Source organism: Homarus americanus, unplaced genomic scaffold (genome assembly GCF_018991925.1).
Source record: "Homarus americanus isolate GMGI-L3 unplaced genomic scaffold, GMGI_Hamer_2.0 scaffold15139, whole genome shotgun sequence".
Taxonomy (NCBI): domain Eukaryota; kingdom Metazoa; phylum Arthropoda; class Malacostraca; order Decapoda; family Nephropidae; genus Homarus; species Homarus americanus.
In genome coordinates, this window is record NW_024747780.1 from 140,001 (window position 1) to 159,958 (window position 19,958).

Here is a 19,958-nt window from a genome sequence, read left to right on the forward strand (position 1 = left end):
CTAAGACTCATCTCAAGACTCACCTCACCAAAGCAAGACTCATCTCATCACCTCACCAACAAGACTCATCTCAGACTCACCTCACCAACAAGACTCATCTCAAGACTCACCTCACCAAGCAAGACTCATCTCAAGACTCACCTCACCAAGCAAGACTCATCTCAAGACTCACCTCACCAAGCAAGACTCATCTCAAGACTCACCTCACCAAGCAAGACTCATCTCAGACTCACCTCACCAAGCAAGACTCATCTCAAGACTCACCTCACCAAGCAAGACTCATCTCAAGACTCACCTCACCAAGCAAGACTCATCTCAAGACTCCCTCACCAAGCAAGACTCATCTCAAGACTCACCTCACCAAGACTCATCTCAAGACTCACTTCACCAAGCAAGCTCAGACTCTTCCAGCACTCATCTCGTCCTTCACCGAGACTCATCTCAAGACTCACCTCACCAAGCCAATAAAGTACCCGAGTGATAAGAGCGTTAACCTCACACACTAGACAAGAGACCAACACACCCTAACACACCCTCATGGGATACCAACGTGGACAGACAGAAACAAGAGCTAAGCAAAGAAACTGGGAAGCCTTTATATGTCTGTGTATCTGTCTGTCTGTCTGTCTAGTCTGTCTGTCTGTCTGTCTGTCTGTCTGCCTGTCTGTCCTCTCACACTCTTCAAAGAAACTGGGAAAACCTGTAGAAGACTCTCTCTCTCTCTCTCTCTCTCTCTCTCTCTCTCTCTCTCTCTGTAGTGAAGTTGTAAAAATAACACTAAAAATCAACTACAGTTTGATATGTTCTCACAGTTACCTATAAGCGAGGTAAATCACGAGTAAATAACATGGTTTGAGGTCTCACAGTACGGTCATCACTAACATTGGTTGCCATCACCACTCTACACCACCACCACCAGTACTGCTATCATCACCACCAGCACCACACACCCTCTGTCATAATCACCACCAGCACTACCACCACCACCATCATCATCACCACCACCACCACCACCCCTGGCATCACCACTACCACTACAGTAAATATTTTCCTTCAAAATCGCCTCAGGAATTATGGTGGGTCGTACTAACCTAACCTAACCTAAACCAAACCAACCCCTAACAACTAACCTAAACCTAACCAAGCCTAAACCAACCTAACCTAAACCAACCTAACCTAAACCAACCTAACCTAAAACCAACACTAACCCAACCAAACTAACCTAAACCAACCTAACCTAAACCAACTAACTAAGCCAACCACAACACAAACCACAACAAACCTAAACCAACACAACACAACCAACCTAACCTAAACCAACCTAACCCAAACCAACCCTAACAGCCAAACCCAACCTAACCCAACCTAACCAAACCTACTAACCAACCTAACAAACCAACCCAACCTAAACCAACCTAACCTAAACCAACACAACCCAAACCAACTAACCTAAACCAACCCAACCCAAACCAACCTAACCCAAACCAAAGCACAACACAAACCTAACCAGGCCTAAACCAGCACAACACAAACCAACCTAACATAAACCTAGCCAGGCCTAAACAACCTAAACTAAACCAACCTAGCCTAGCCTCAACCAACCTAGCCTAACCTACAACCTAGCCCACCAACAAACCACAACCAAACCAGCCTAACTAAACCAACCTAACTCAACCAGACCTAACACAAACCAACCTAACCTAAGCCAACCTAACACAAACCAACCTAACTTTAAACCAACCTAACCTAAACCAACCTAACCTAAACCAGCCTCAACCTAAACCAACCTAACCTAAACCAACCCACAACACAAACCAGCCAAACCTAAACCAGAGCCAAACCTAAACCAACTATACAAACCAACACAACACAAACCTACAACCAGGCCTAAACCAACCTAACCTAAACCAACTAACCTAACCCAACCAAGCAAAGCCAAACCTAACACCAACCTAACACAACCAAGCCTGACAAACCATTTCAACCAAACCAACCTATTAAACCAACTGCCTAGCAGCCACCCACAAACCTACTGCAAACCAACCTAACACAAACCAGCACAACCTAAACCAACCTAAACATAAACCAACCTAGCCTAAACCAACCCTAACCTAAACCAACCTAAGCTAAAACCCAGCAAACCTAAACCAAGCCAAACCTAAACCAACCTAACCTAAACCAGCGAACCTAAACCAACCTAACCTAAACCAAACCTAAGCTAAGATAGTGGAACAGACAAGATGGTACCCGATATATCATGTTATTCAGACATTCGTTCAGGTGTATAATATTAAATTCTACCTGTTATTGATGGTGTGTGTGTGTGTGTGTGTGTGTGTGCATTGTAAATGGTGATAATAAAAGTTGTTATACTGACCCTTCATTATACAGAATCACCTGGCTGGCGTAATCGGGCGGAGCAGTTCGTGACCCCCCACCCACACACGGTGAGAGGCGCCCACACAGGTAAGGGGCATCCACATTCACGCCCTGAATGATAAACTACCACTGTACCCCCCCCCTATTCTAAATTTATTCCTATCAAATCACGTATTTTCCTTCAGATAACCAAAAGTATTATTTTTGTATATCACCTTTTAACGTTGATAAAAATTCATATAATTTCCTACAAACACAAAATCATTATCATTTATTATTACCATCTACTCTATATTACCACATAATTATTTTTATCCATCAAAAATCATAATAATCTTATTTAATATATAACTATACCTCGAAGTCATATTATCATTTATCTTTATATAATTCACAAAATCATTCCCTACCTCAGCAAAACACAAACGTCACTCAGGTGTATATGGACTGAACCCATTGAGCTGTGTCGAATATTAAATCGGTCACCATTTATCAGGTCTTTATCAGATATATTGGACGCACCACACGGGTTATATTTCCCGTGAGGATGTGAGTGTGTATATCTGAGAGAGAGAGAGAGAGAGCTTGTGTGTGTGTGGACTGTGTAGAGAGCTGCCTTTCCATGCACACACATACCTCTCAAGCACCTGTGTCGGGAATAATGAAGTGTAGCGAAAAGTTCTGTCTGTCTGTCTGTCTTATCCACCTCCCCCCCTCTCTCTCTTCCTTACACAGTTCCTGGAGAAACAAGTCACCCGGAAGTGTTCGTCAGTAGAGGTACAACTCGAAGCTGCCGTTATACTCAGTTCCCCCTCCAACCCCTAGACCTCCTCCTCCTCCTCCTTCACCCCACGAGCATTCCTTCGCCTCCGCTGCCGCAGTCACCGCTATTACGATCACTACTACTATTACTACTATTATTATTACCAATCATTATTATATCTATCACTACCACAACTACCACCATCGTCATCATCCCACCCTCACCACCATCGTCATCACCACCACATACCACCATCGTCATCATCCACCACCACTACCATCGTCATCACCACCACCACAACTACCATCGTCATCATCACCACCACGGCTACCACCATCGTCATCATCACCACCACTACCACCATCGTCATCATCACCACCACGGCTACCACCATCGTCGTCACCACCGCTACCACCATCACACATGCATCTCCTTTCCTCCCTCTCTCTCCATCTCTCCTCTGTCCCTCCCTCCTTCCCTCTCTGCTTCCTCCACCAATAAGGACCAATTAGGCACCATTACACAGCACTAACACCATTAGACACCATTCAGAAGGCGATCAAGACAGAACAGCGCCATAAGGAGGGAGAGAGAATATGTTGGTTCATCCCTATGCTACCTCCCCACCTCCTCCCCCCCACCCCCCACCCTGTTACCACACACTTCCAATGGTACTTCACTTCACCTTGGTATTTCCTCCTCCCCCCCCTCCTTGGTACCCTGTTGCATGTGGTACCTCTTTACCTGGTGGGGTATTAAGGGCATTCACCACCTCAACTCCCGCGCGACCTGACCTGCCTGACCTGACCTCATCTGCGGTAGGGTGGTTAAACTTCAGGCGAAATAAGCTGGGATGGAGATTCTTCAGGTTCCTTTAACTAACCATTTCGGGGAAGGGGGGGAGAAAGGAGGGAAGAGGAGGTATAAGACTGGTGTGGCATTTCCGCTCCCAAGTGACAGGTTAGTAGGGAAGGGGGGGAAGGGAGAAGAACCATCTACTTTTTCATGGTCCTCCCTCAAGGCTGTCCGCCTCCCACCACAATTCCACTTCCCTCCCCTTTCTTCCTCCCCTCTACCTGTCATCTCAACCAAACCCTCCTCCTCCCTCCTTTCTCCTCCTCCCCTCCTTCTCCTCCTCCCTCCCTTTCTCCTCCTCCTCCTTTCTCCCCTCTTCCTCCCCCTCCCTCTCTCCCCTCTTCCTCTCTCCCCTCTTCCTCCTCCCTCCCCCTCCTCCCCAGGCACGTGCTGTGGAGGTCATTATCAAGTCACTTTCGTCATATCTTTCCCCTACCCACCATCGTCAATAAACATTCCAAGTATCGGCTGGGTGAGGATAGAAGGAAGAAGGGGAGGGGGGGTTAGTGAGGGGGGTTAGTAGAGAGGAGGAAGATAGCCCCTTTCTCTCATCGCTGGGTGTTGTAGACTAAAATACCTCACCTGCACATTACAGCCCAGACACGTTCCCCAGAAGGTCAAAGGTCAAGACGGGGCAAGGTGGGTCAATGCTGGTCACTACACCTTCCCGCTTGCTATAATCGTCAACAGAACTGCCTCCTTGTGATGTTAAATTAGGACAGGTGAGTTGGTGGGTAAATTGAGACAGGTGAGTTAGTGTGTAAATTTGGACAGGTGAGTTGGTGGGTAAATTAGGACAGGTGAGTTGGTGGGTAAATTAGGACAGGTAAGTTGGTGGGTAATTTGGACAGGTAAGTTGGTGGGTAAGATTGGGACAGGTGAGTTGGTGGGTAAATTAGGACAGGTAAGTTGGTGGGTAAATTAGGACAGGTGAGTTGGTGGGTAGATTAGGACAGGTGAGTTGGTGGGTAAATTAGGACAGGTAAGTTGGTGGGTAAATTAGGACAGGTAGGTTGGTGGGTAGAATTTGGACAGGTGAGTTAGTAGGTAAATTAGGACAGGTAAGTTGGTGGGTAAATTAGGACAGGTGAGGTTGGTGGATAAATTAGGACAGGACAGGTAAGTGTGTGTGTGTACTCAGCCTTCGGTACACAAGGGGCAGCTGGACCAACACTGTACTCGATCGCTTTGACTTCACAACTGTAAAATCAGGTACTTGTTTATGGCTGTGTGAGTTGGGGGGGGCACCGAGATCGAACCAACGACTCTTAGGACGGGAGGCGAACTCTTTATCCACTCAACCAACGCCGCACCCCTCAAAGAAAGAAGAAAAGAAAGAAAACTGTTCAACAAAAAGCAAACTATAAATGCAGAGAGGTCAGTTTCCTGGTCTCTCTCTCTCTCTCTCTCTCTCTCTCTCTCTCTCTCTCTCCACCTGGTAATACGCGACTTCCGGGAGCGACAGGTCTCACTTCCCACCCACTGTGTTAAATTGCCTACAGCCCTCTCTCTCTTACCTGCCCTCTCACCGCCGCCATATCCCTCACCCCACCAACACATTCCAGTGGCCTCCCTCTCGCGTGCCCTGACCCTCCTCCCACCCGTCTCCCCGCCACACCCTATGCCCCGGGGAGGTGATACAGGTGAGGTGCCCCGCAGGTACGTCATCAGCCACTCACCTGTTGGTCACCTGTTACCATTACGGTCCTGAGGGAGGGGGAGGGTGGGGAGTGGATGGGAGGGAAGGGATGGGGACGGAGGGATGGGGAGGGAGAATGGGTTACAGCAGGTGAAGTACCGAAGCGACAGGTGATGCTCAGGTTAATTATGTTGTTAGCGAGAAGTTCTATAACAGTTCATTAACCTGGACGATCGGGGGTAATTCAGTGATTATGTTGTCCTCTTAAGCAGGCGAGCGTCCGTCCGAAAGTCCGTCAGTCCGTCCGTATTTTGACTGGTGGTGGTGGTGATGGTGGTAGGTGTTGGTGGTGGTGGTGGTGGTAGTTGGTGGTGGTGGTGGTGGTGGTGGTGGTGGTAGTAGTGTGGTGGTGGTAGGTAGGTGGTGGTTGTTGGTGCTGATGGTGGGTGGTGATGAGTGGTGATGGATGGTGGTTGTTGGTGGTGAGGACGCCCCCTCCTGCATACCATGAGCCAACAGGTGTGATACGGTTGCCTCATCATCCATATGGCGTTAATTACCTTACCTCACACTATACACGATCTAGTACATCTAATAACAGATATACACCTGAAGATTAGACACCCCAGCTTAGTTTACCTCAAGCTTAACCACCATAACGCAAACCTAACCTAACCTAACCACACACACACACACCGTCACGCCCCAGTGTTACGTCACAGCTCTACATAGTCACTGTCTCCCTGTGTGTGTGTGACGGTGATGATCTTTCCTATGATAATTTTACTGGTTTAAGAATTCAGGTTTTTTTTTTCCTATTAAAAAGGTGAATTATTTACACCTGTCTGAAGCTCAAGACATGGCAGGGGGAAAATTAATGTAATGTCTGGAGGCTGTAGGGTTTTCCTCTATGTAGGGAGATTCACACACACACACACACACACACAACACACACACACACACACACACACACACACACACACACACACACACACTCTCTCTCAAACACTTAAACCAGTCAGTTAGTCACATACACACACAAACACACACACCTGCTCCCACCAACTGCTATATCAACACAGGTAAATACAATAACAAAGCCAAGAGCGTCGACCGGAAGTATAAACATTGATGTGACTCACTGAATGCTGGGTAAGTCGAGAGAGTTCCTGCTTTCTCTGTCCGTTCTTCCCTTTTCTGTCTTTCTGTCTGTGTGTCTGTCTATCTGTTTATCTGTCTCTCGTGGTTTGTGTCTGTCTGTGTTTCTGTCTATCGTGGTTTCTGTCTGTCTGTTCAGCTTGTCTGTCTGTCTCTCTCAGCCTGTCTGTCTGTCTGTCTCTCAGCCTGTCTGTCTGTCTGTCTCTCAGCCTGTCTGTCTGTCTGTCTCTCAGCCTGTCTGTCTGTCTGTCTCTCAGCCTGTCTGTCTGTCTGTCTCTCAGCCTGTCTGTCTGTCTGTCTCAGCCTTTCTGTCTGTCTGTTTGTCTGTCTCTCAGCCTTTCCTCACACACGTACAACAGGTGTGAGTGTATGTGTGTGTGTGTGTGTGTTTGTGTGTTTCAATGCCAAGGTCACGGTACAGGGTTCAGAGGTCAGCTAGTCCACCTCACTCGGCCTCCAACCTGCTTGTGTTTACTAGGGATATTTACCTGGCCAATTAACGTGATGGGAAGAATAACATGATTTACCTGTGTTCCATAATTACCTGTGTGTTGAACCCTCATTATCATCACCAATCATCGTCAACAAGGTAGGTGTACTGTTGAGTCATCCTCCCTCTTCCTCTTCCTCCTTCACCCTCTTCCCCCTCCCCCCATACTTTCTCCAACACCCAACAAATACGATCTCCAACAGTCAACAATTACAATCTCCAACAGTTTAACCATGACCTTTTCAGTGCATCACCTCCAGCCGAACACCTGTGGCGGCGGATTACCTGACTGTACTCTTCCGGGTGACGCGAATAATAATAATAATAATAATAATAATAATAATAATAATAATAATAATAATAATAATAAGAGTAAATGTCACTTTGAACACAAATTTTAAAAGTATGCTAATGAGAAAAATCAAACACACATACACACTATACATTAATTGGTGATTGCAGATATACCTGTACTCTATACCTGTACTGTACCTGGGCGCTAAAGGTAAACACACCCTTGCCGACGATGCTGTAGCTGTAGGGAAGGGGGGAGGGGGGGGGGGGTAGATTACAACACCTGTATTTCACACCTGAATTCGTCTGTCTGTATCTCTGACTGTAATCCTGGTAAACTATCTGATTTCAAACTCACTTTACAGGTGTTTACTGATCAATACACTGAGGAGGTGGGGGGGAGGTGCTGACGATGGCCGAGTGTGCTGACATAAGACTAAAGAGCTGACACTGGGCTGACACAGGGCTGACACAGGGCTGACACTAACACTGACGGTCCCAAGTTTTCCTCCACTCTCACTGATACACCTGTCTCTTACCTGTTACCTCACCTGTTGTAAACCTTATTAAAGTCATTAGACCTCTCACTAATTACTATCCATGGAGGAGTGTGAGGTGAGGAGGTGGTGTGGGGTGAGGGGAGGTGTGGGGTGAGGGGGAGGTGGGAGGAAGGGGAGGTGGGGAGGAGGGGAGGTGTGGGGAGGGGAGGTAGGGGAGGTGGGGTGAGGGCGAGGTGTGGGGTGAGGGGAGGTGTGGGGTGAGGGGAGGTGGGGTGAGGAGGGGGTGAGGGGGAGGTGTGGGGTGAGGGAAAAGTGTGAGGTGAGCGTCTACCACCTACCCTGGCTACCTCACCACTCAGGGCGACGCAGCATCCTCACTCCTCGGGTCAAAGGTCATGATTGGGGCTGGAGGTTGACCTTGTGAGGGACCTGTGACCTCAGTTCCTGCCGCCAGTGTGGGAACCTGAGTCACCTTTTACCCGCTGTCTGATGTGCTTCTCCTGACACACACACACACACACACACACACACACACCACTGAGCATTGCCAACACAGAAACTAACTATTCATGTCAAAAATATAACAACTGTAGTGATCATCCCTCTTCCCCATCCCTCACCCCTCCTCACTAGACGGTCAACCTTCCCCCCATCCAGGACACCCCCCCCCCACACCCTCTCCCTCACCCACCCTCAGCTGGCCACCTGGTCCTTCTCACCACCTGGTATTTTATTGACATTAAATTATTTCTCACGTACTAGTGGTGGTGTCTCCCTCCCGCACTACCTCCCCCACCCTCATACAGTACTACACCACTATACCACAACCATCACCACACTCCTCACCACACATCATCACATTCCTCACCACACTCACCACCACCAACATATGTCAACACAGGGAGGGGGAAGGGGGGTGTTAGCCGACCCAGAGTAACTTGTGACCTCCTTCATCTCCCTTCATCTCCCTTAATTCATTCCCCCTCTCACCTCCTTTCTCTCCCCTCATCCCAATTACCCTCCCTACCCCTACTTCCGGTTCTTATCTGCTTCCACTTCCTCCTTTCCCTTACCTCACCTTACCCCCTTCCTTCCCTCTCTCTCCTCTCTCACTTTATCTCCTTCATTCCTTCCCTTCCTTCTCGTCTCCTCCTCCTCTCTCATCTCCCCCTTACCCCCTTCCTCTCCTCTCCCTTACCCCCTTCCCCCTTCCCTCACCTCACCCCCCCCTTGCATCATGTTCCACCCACAGGTAAATAGGTTAACACCAAAACATAACAGGTTAACCTCCTTACCTTTACCTTCCCTTAATGACCAGGTGAGGGGAAATAATTATAATAATCACCTTAATTATTACCACAAGAAGTTTAGGAGGTAGGAGGTAGGAGGGAGGAGGCAGGAGGGAGGAGGTAGGAGGTAGAGGGCAGGAGGTAGGAGGCAGGAGGTAGAGGGCAGGAGGTAGGAGGTAGGAGGCAGGAGGTAGGAGGGAGGAGGGAGGAGGTAGGAGGGAGGAGGCAGGAGGGAGGAGGTAGGAGGCAGGAGGTAGAGGGCAGGAGGTAGGAGGGAGGAGGTAGGTGGTAGAGGGAGGAGGTAGGAGGTGACTTCCTGATCTGACGAGCACTAACGACGTATCTTCACTATGGTATATAAGTGAGACTCATTAAATCCCATTATTTAACCATTTGAGTACATAATTTAACCCTTTGAGGACAATATTTTAACCCTTTGGGGATATTAATTTAACCCTTTGAGGACAATATTTTAACCCTTTGGGGATATTAATTTAACCCTTTGTGGACAATATTTTAACCCTTTGAGGACAATAATTTCATCCCCCAGGAGTCAAAAAAGGTTAACACTTACAACAGATTTAAGTAATAGTGAATAAACTTAAGTGGATATTCTTATAATATTCTTGAAGGACCATTATTAATAGTTGATTTTAATGATAATAATTATCGACCATAAGAATAACCGTAATTAGTGAGTTGCTCCAGACGTAATAGTTCAGGGTTCCATTATCTAAAAAGCTTACGATAAAATTTTCCTCTTAACTCAAAGATGTAAGAAGGTTTATCTAATTAGTTGACGTGTAAGGTATTAGGTAGAAAAGTGGTGTTGATGTTAGTGAGATTAAACCTTGACAGACACAGACAGAAAGACAGAAAGACAGACAGACCGACAGACAGACAGACAGACAGAAAGACAGACAGACAGACAGACAGACAGACAGACAGAAAGACAAGACAGACAAATGTGCAGACAGATAGGCTGAGACTCACACACAGACAGACACAGACCTCAGTAAACACCTGTTGAAAGACCTAGAGAGACAAACAAACACAGATAAACAAACAAACAAACAGACAAAATAAAGGAAGACAAACACTAGGAAAACGCCGGCACACACACACGCACACACACACACACACACACACACACACACACACACACACCACACACACACACACACACACACACACACACACACTCAACACGTGCAATATATAAACATTAATAAAGGTAAACAATGCACTACTTTCAGTCAATAAACTAAAAAGCAAACAATGACAGCAATACCAAGATGAGCAATGAATATTTAATGATGGAGGTAAGTGGTGGTGAAGGTGGTGGTGTGGTAGGTGGGTGGTGGTGGTAGTAGTGGTGGTGGTGGTGGTGGTGGTAGGTAGGTAGTGGTGGTGGTGTGGTGGTGGTGGTAGTGGTGGGTGGTGGTGATAAATGAGAAGATGGAGAGGCAGATAACACCTCCTTCAAGATGCTGGGGGACGGAGGGGAGGTGAGGGGAAGGAGGGGGTGAGGGGAAGGAGGGGAAGGAGGGGTGAGGGGGAGGAGAGAGGAGGGGAAGGAGAGGGGAGGAGGAGTATTGGAGGGTATTGGAGAGAGGGAGAAGAAGGGGAAAGGTAGAAATGAGGGGAATAGGTGAAGGAGGATGGGGAGGGTTGGGGAGCAGAGGAGGAGCTTAACTATGTGTTTTTGTGATTATTTAATATTATGTTTACTTGTGGGTATAATTAAACAGTGGTCAGGTAAGGGTAATTATATCATAGTTGAACACCTGTTGTAATAGGTATGGGTAATGCTATTGTAATTAACACCTGTTGGAGGTTAGGACAGGTAATAATATAATTGTTTAACACCCTCCTGTATCTTTCACCCTTTCAATCTCACAGCCTCACCCTCCACCTACCAACACACCCTACCCCCTACCTACCAACACTTCTGCCTGCCGACACCTCACCTGACATCAACCTCTTGCCCTAATTAGGAACACTTCCCAGGTAACCTTAGGACCCGCTGCCTCGACCAGGTGCACTGATGACCCGTTATTGATTGCCTTAACAACGGTGGCGTCAACGGTGTACTGTTATGGTGGCGTCAACGGTACTGTTATGGTGGCGTCAACGGTACTGTTATGGTGGCGTCAACGGTACTGTTATGGTGGCGTCAACGGTGTACTGTTATGGTGGCGTCAACGGTAATGTTATGGTGGCGTCAACGGTATACTGTTATGGTGGCGTCAACGGTATACTGTTACGGTGGCGTCAACGGTGTACTGTTATGGTAGCGTCAAGGTGTACTGTTATGGTGGCGTCAACGGTAATGTTATGGTGGCGTCAACGGTATACTGTTATGGTGGCGTCAACGGTAATGTTATGGTGGCGTCAACGGTGTTATGGTGGCGTCAACGGTGTACTGTTATGTGGCGTCAACGGTGTACTGTTATGGTGGCGTCAACGGTGTACTGTTATGGTGGCGTCAACGGTGTACTGTTATGGTGGCGTCAACGGTGTACTGTTATGGTGGCGTCAACGGTACTGTTATGGTGGCGTCAACGGTACTGTTATGGTGGCATCAACAGTGTACTCTTATGGTGGCGTCAACGGTAATGTTATGGTGGCGTCAACGGTGTACTGTTATGGTGGCGTCAACGGTGTACTGTTATGGTGGCGTCAACGGTGTACTGTTATGGTGGCGTCAACGGTACTGTTATGGTGGCGTCAACGGTGTACTGTTATGGTGGCGTCAACGGTATACTGTTATGGTGGCGTCAACGGTATACTGTTATGGTGGCGTCAACGGTGTACTGTTATGGTGGCGTCAACGGTGTACTGTTATGGTGGCGTCAACGGTACTGTTATGGTGGCGTCAACGGTACTGTTATGGTGGCGTCAACGGTACTGTTATGGTGGCGTCAACGGTACTGTTATGGTGGCGTCAACGGTACTGTTATGGTGGCGTCAACGGTGTACTGTTATGGTGGCGTCAACGGTGTACTGTTATGGTGGCGTCAACGGTAATGTTATGGTGGCGTCAACGGTATACTGTTATGGTGGCGTCAACGGTATACTGTTATGGTGGCGTCAACGGTGTACTGTTATGGTGGCGTCAACGGTGTACTGTTATGGTGGCGTCAACGGTGTACTGTTATGGTGGCGTCAACGGTGTACTGTTATGGTGGCGTCAACGGTACTGTTATGGTGGCGTCAACGGTACTGTTATGGTGGCGTCAACGGTGTACTGTTATGGTGGCGTCAACGGTGTACTGTTATGGTGGCGTCAACGGTACTGTTATGGTGGCGTCAACGGTACTGTTATGGTGGCGTCAACGGTGTACTGTTATGGTGGCGTCAACGGTACTGTTATGGTGGCGTCAACGGTACTGTTATGGTGGCGTCAACGGTACTGTTATGGTGGCGTCAACGGTGTACTGTTATGGTGGCGTCAACGGTGTACTGTTATGGTGGCGTCAACGGTACTGTTATGGTGGCGTCAACGGTACTGTTATGGTGGCGTCAACGGTGTACTGTTATGGTGGCGTCAACGGTACTGTTATGGTGGCGTCAACGGTACTGTTATGGTGGCGTCAACGGTACTGTTATGGTGGCGTCAACGGTACTGTTATGGTGGCGTCAACGGTACTGTTATGGTGGCGTCAACGGTACTGTTATGGTGGCGTCAACGGTACTGTTATGGTGGCGTCAACGGTGTACTGTTATGGTGGCGTCAACGGTGTACTGTTATGGTGGCGTCAACGGTACTGTATGGTGGCGTCAACGGTACTGTTATGGTGGCGTCAACGGTGTACTGTTATGGTGGCGTCAACGGTACTGTTATGGTGGCGTCAACGGTACTGTTATGGTGGCGTCAACGGTACTGTTATGGTGGCGTCAACGGTACTGTTATGGTGGCGTCAACGGTACTTATGGTGGCGTCAACGGTACTGTTATGGTGGCGTCAACGGTACTGTTATGGTGGCGTCAACGGTGTACTGTTATGGTGGCGTCAACGGTGTACTGTTATGGTGTCAACGGTATTAGGTGGCGTCAACGTACGTTATGGTGGGTCAACGGTACTGTTATGGTGGCGTCAAGGTATTGTTATGGTGGCGTCAACGGTACTGTTGTGGTGGCGTCAACGGTACTGTTATGGTGGCGTCAACGGTGTACTGTTATGGTGGCGTCATACTGTTATGGTGGCGTCAACGGTATACTGTTATGTGGCGTCAGCGGTGTACTGTTATGGTGGCGTCAACGGTAATGTTATGGTGGCGTCAACGGTATACTGTTATGGTGGCGTCAACGGTATACTGTTATGGGCGTCAACGGTGTACTGTTATGGTGGCGTCAACGGTGTACTGTTATGGTGGCGTCAACGGTGTACTGTTATGGTGGCGTCAACGGTACTGTTATGGTGGCGTCAACGGTACTGTTATGGTGGCGTCAAACGTAATAATAATTGCGGTGGTGGTGGTGATGAAGGGGTGATAGTAGTGGTGGTAGCGAGGGAGGAGGTAGACGGTAGTGGTACAATGTTGGTGGTGAATTGATTTTGATTTTGCCGCTTGCAGCGGCTACTTTATTGTGCACCCCACACTCATCCTGTGAGCGGTAGCGCAAAAGGATTACAGAGTAGGGTTTACAAAGGGTCATAATAATTAACCCCGGTTGTCAGGATATTATGGCACCGAAAGTTACACAGTATTTCATTTACATTATTTGTTTAGTTCTATACATAGAGGGTAACTTATTCACAAATGCGTGAGAACAGGCGTGTGAGGCAGTATGTCTGGCCTCACACTTTGTTATTCACATTTACGTGGGAGGTATTCAAGCACATTGCGTATTTGGTTCTGTACATGAGAACTGATATAGTTACTGAGTGCAAAAAAGTGGATACAATCTTAATATGTCGGCTATCTTGCCATTAGAGATGAAGTGTTGTGCCATTTCACACACAGTGTGCTTGGACCTGTCCCTAAAAGGTTCTATCTTCACACAGTCGAGGACGTAGTGTTCAAGTGTGTGGCCATATGTATGGCCACACACTTTACATTTAGTTTTGTTTACATCTGCTTGAGGAACATACTGCCAGAGGTACTTATATCCTAACCTTAATCTAGCGGTTACAACATCTTGTAATCTAGTGATCTTGTTACTTGCTCCATATACATGTTTCACTTGATACATCTCATCATGGTAAACTATGGATCGACTAGTGCCTGTTTGCACTTGTCTACTTGCGTCAAACTCATCAATAAGTTCTTTCCTAATTACAGTTTTAAGGGTTCTTTTTGACAGACCCAAATTGTATTCAACGGTGTCTTTGTTAGACGCGAGTTTGGCGAGGGCATCAACTCTGTCATGTTTTATGAGGCCTATGTGAGAGGGGATCCACAACAGTTTGACCCTGACACCCCGGTCAACAAGGCACGCATATTTGTGTCTGGCTTCAGAGACAAGATCGTGACAACCTGAGTCGAGGGTACCAAGGGCAAGTAGTGAGGATAGAGAGTCAGTGATGATGAGACTGTCAGTAACAGTGGTTTCAATGAATTTAATAGCTGTGAGTATGGCAACTAATTCAGTTTGTAGAGTGGATGCCCAGTTGTTAATTCTAACTCCTTTCTCAATTATATTACCGTCAGGTTGAGTCACAACAATAGCACTTCCAGCCCTCCCACAGGCGGTGTTTAGAGATCCATCAGTGTAGATGGTCTGTGTGATATTATCATCAGTCTGTAGAGTGTGTATGTGTTCAAGGGCTCTCAATTTGGCAGTGTGTTGGAGATAAATGCTTTGTATAATTAATTTTTTAGGCGGATACGTCGGTATTGTGATATCGAAGGGAACTGTCCGCCAGGGTGGCAGGAAGCGCTGTTGTGTCTCAACTTTGTACAGGTGGTCTAGTCCAAATATCTTCATATGTGTAGCTGTAGTTTGGATCCATTTAGACTCAGTAGTCCCATGGTTCATACATTCTAGCAATTTTAAGGAAACAATGTTATCAGGATCACCACGCAGAAGCCTCAGGGCTATCATGAGGTTGACTTCAATTATTCTATCTTTAACACTGGGTATACCTAGTTCTTTCCTCATATTAAGTACTTTAGTGCTCATGGGACATCCTAGGATAATTCTGAGGGCTTTATTTTGCATTTTCTCGAGCTTGTCAACGCCTTTCCCGTCACGAATGACCAGGGCTGGTGCGTGGTAATCTATCAGAGATCTTATATAGCCTAGGTACATTGTTTTAACAATTCTAATATTAGCACCATAGTGCGGGCTGTACCCCGCTACACTTCTAAGAGGTCTCAGTCTGTCAGTACATTGGCGGGTTAGCTGTTGTATGGCAGGTAGGGTACAAGGGACGGAAACACCAAGATATTTAAAAGAAGAAACATAGTCAATAGTGTTGTTACCTATCTTGAACTTGGCGGGGCCGCGTTTGCGGTTCCCAGCTTGTTTGTTGAACACCTTAGTTTTGTCAGTGGAGATAATAAGACCGAGGTGTTCACAGGCTGCGTATACATGGTTCAGGGTGGTTTGCATTTCACGATGAGTTTTAGTATGTATAAGAATATCATCAGCATAGCTGATTGAGATATTGCTGGGGTTGTCTGGTATTAAATTTAATAATGCATTCATAAGAACATTGAACAAAGTGGGGCTAAGTACTCCACCTTGAGGGGTACCAAGTTGCATATCTTTAACTTCACTTTTGTAACCCTGAAACAGTGCAGCAGCCCTTCTGTTGGTTAGGTAACCACTTATCCAGTGTAACAGCCTACCTCCTATATCCATTTTGGCTAGTTCGTACAATATCAGTTGCCTATTGGCAATATCAAATGCAGCTTTTAGGTCAAGAAATGTGGTGTATCTGTGCCTTTCATCACCATGCACAGTTAGGAATGTGGTGATGCAATTATGTACACCTTTACCATGGGTGAAGCCATTTATGTTAGGAGACATGTGTTCTCTGATTCTATATAAGAGTCTGCCAAGAACCATCCTCTCAAAGGTTTTACACAGGCAGCTGGTTAGTGATATGGGACGAAAGGCATCAGGCTGTCCTGGTTTCGGTATTGGTACAACAATACTGCTGGTCCATGATGTGGGTAGTTGGCCCTCGGCATGACTCATATTGTACAATACCAACAATGGATTGCCTGGCACGCGCCTTAGTAGTCTAATGATGTTGTAGGTGACTCCGTCCTCTCCAGGGGAAGTAGACCTACCCCTGGCGAGGGCGGCGTCAAGCTCCCACTCAGTATATGGAACATCACACTCATCGTGCTGTTTGCCCAGCATAAAGCTAATAAGATTACTTCTCTCTACAGACTTCGCATCAAGGAGTCCCCGAGTCCCAGCTGGTAACATGTCATAGCTCGACACATGAGCCCACTTTGTTATTAGCTCATTCGACTTTTGCAGAGGGTTTGGATGGGAGACGTGTCTTCTGTTTTTACCTCTGATTATGTTTATGTCTTTCCAGGCTTTGCTGAGGGATGTGTGTTGGTTCAGGCTGTTGACATATGTCTCCCATGCATTTTGTCTGAGTTCGTTTACACGTTCCCTGACAGCAGCAAGGGAAGCTTGATACAATTGTAACATTTGAGGTGTTCTACATTGTCTGTAACCCTTACCCACCCTCCTGACCCTAGCCCTGAGTTTTTTCAGCTCAGGGTCATTATAGCACTGCTGTTGCCTGTTCCCATTATGCTGACCACGTTTTCTCCTTTTTTTGGTGGAGGCATTGTTGGTGAAGTATACATAAGTCCTATCTATCAGATCGTCATGGAAACTTTGGTAATTGTCAGGCTTGTAGTCCTTGTACCAGTCATGGATGAAGTCTATGAACTGGCTTTCATGTTCTTGCTTGACTGTGATTCTACGTCTGTTGAGTTTACCACCAGTGGGGGTGTCATTGGCTACATGTATACTAGCTTGGATTGGGCTGTGGTCAGACATAAGATCAGTGACAACATCAGAGCTATGAGTTGTGTATGATAGATTAAAGCCAATACATTTGTCTAGACCCCCGCCATAGATGTGTGTTGGTTCATTATTACCTATAATTTGAACATCTTCATATGCACTGAGAAGTGAGATAAGTCTCCTACCATTGGTGTTAGTGGTGGAGTCACCTAATTTCTTGTGTCTAGTATTCAGGTCACCCATTAGGACAGTGGGCTCAGTGTGTAAAAAGTCTGGGAGATCTGTGTATTGAAGCTGATCTGAGGGAGCATAGGCGTTTAGCACGTTGAGTGTGGAGTTGCCCAGGTGGATAGTGATCCCATGGTACTGAAGGTTGGTAGTCTTTTTGGATACAAGAGGTACATGCGGGAGTGACTTCTTAACATACATCAAACATGTGTGAGTAGAACTAGGATCATAATACACATAATTGGGCAGACTGGGTGGGGGCTTACCATTAGGTGTGAGACACTCCTGCAGACACACAATATCGATGTCCTCAGTCACAACTTTGTGGTGTAGGTCAGGGTATCGTTTTCTAAGGGATGAGATGTTCCAACTCATCACCTTCACCGCTCTGTATCTTTGTCTGGTATTAACACTGGCCATTATGAAATGTATTTGGAATTTTGTCTGGTATTAACACTGGTCATTATGAAATGTATTTGGAAAGAAGCAAAAGGCACTGTATGATACTGTTCTTTTCTGCGCTGCCTGTCCCTTCGGCAGGCAGTAGGCCAGTTAACCTTTTGGAAACATTTCTGGAGCACGTACGGCTCAACAATTGTTGTATTTCATTGGCAGACAACAACACACTTTGGTTACACTCGACATCACCACCATTTTCTGTTTGTGCTTGTTCATCTTCACTGACCATGTCCACAGAGGCATCAGTAGAACTGTTACCAGTATCACTATTTTCCTCTGCGTGGACACTAGTTCCTGGTGGGTCTTGAGTTTCCACATCTGGTACTGACATCTGAATGTCTTCAGTTTGACTGTAATTTTTCCGAAGTTGCTGCACTGTGTTGGTGGTGTTTTTTTCCTTTAGTGTATCACAGAGGCTCCCAAACATTTCAGTTAGAGTTGTAAACTGAGCTTTGAGTTCTTTAATTTCATTTTTCAAATCACTGATCTCTTCACGATGTGCAGGGAGTGTGTTGGCAGCTACCTGTTGTGTCGGTACATCTGTGTTGCCCCATGCTGATCTTTCGATGACTGCTGGTGATGATCCTGGAGCTTTGGTGGGGAGGGCAGGCCAGGGGTTGGCCGTAGGGAGTACCCTAGCAGCATTAGTGTTTCTTGAGACCTGCCTGGGTGGCGGGTCTGGGCGCTGAAGGGGTGTAGGAGCTCTAGAACAGTTAGGGTGCCATACAGGAACTCCAACTGTTTTGCAGTTAATACACTTCTGTTGGATGACACCCCCTTGAGCAACTGTATCTCTGCAAACCTGTGTTGCATGTTGCCTTGAGCAGAGACCACACCACGGCTTAGTCGAGGGGCATAACCGGGCCACATGGCCCCAGTGCTGACAGTTGTAACACCTCCGGTTAGGGGGCTGATAGAGTGTTACCTTCAGAGTCCGATAGGCACCACGGACTCGAATGGTCTTGGGTGGGTCTTCCGAGCCAACCCAGTCTGCAATGACTGCATTCTTGCCCCTGAGTCGCTTCGTCCTTCTGATGTAGGGATGGGCTTCTAGTAGTGTAGGGGTCTGGTACTGGTCGAGCCCTATGATTATTATGGTTTTCTTGCTCGGTGGTTGGGATGATTGTTCCATGGTTATTCCCCTTATGCTATTGGTGAGGAGATCCTGTATGACTGCTGGGTCGTTTCTAATCAGAACATGATCTTGTGTACCGACTCTGAACTGAAACTCAGCCTCTGGGTGTTTGTCTTCCGCATCGTTCAGCCAGAGATACTTGTCTTCAGGTGATGTACCTTCAGGGAAGTATAATCTTACTCTCATGGGGGTTTGTGGTTGTAGTTGATTGTCTCTAAGTCTTTCTGCCTTTTCGGCCTTCCGCTTGTTCCTGGACTGAACTAGTTGAAAGCCATCTTCTCCGTTGGTGTCAAGGTCAACACCACAGTCGCCTGGCTCACTCAGTGCATCAGGAGAGTTAAAGCGAGCAGCTGGGTCTCCAGTCAACTCAGACATGGTGGAGTTACAGGGCTCGACTTATATGCCTACGTCAGAGGGCCGAGGACTGCTTGGCACTCCTAGGAAGTCAGCGGTGGTTGGGAGGCGTAACCCTCTTAGAGGACAAAGGAGATTGGCATCTACTGTACAGCGTATTAGCGGTGTGAGGGGAGGCCATGAGCGGGCCTCCCGCGGAGGGAGTGTGGTGTCGGGGGGACTAAGGTAACAGGAGTATTCTCAGTTTATAAACACTTTTATTACACTACACTTGCTCTTAATAGCATGTCTGTTTTTCTGGTTAGATACAGTATCAAAGTCAATTTTAGTTTCAAAAGAACTAACCAGCTTGGCACACTATGAGGACGGGGGTTTGTGTAAACAAACCCTCACCACATGGCCGAGCGTGACCACAAGGGTATAGGCCTTGCCTCGCGGGCACCTACACCTACACACGACACAGTGCTC

General features: G+C 47.2%; 1 long non-coding RNA gene across 1 annotated transcript in view; it reads right to left on the reverse strand.

The window, feature by feature from the left end:
- LOC121879855 overlaps nt 1-19,958 on the reverse strand; it is a 124,930-nt gene that overhangs the window by 46,308 nt on the left and 58,664 nt on the right. The window lies entirely within an intron of this gene.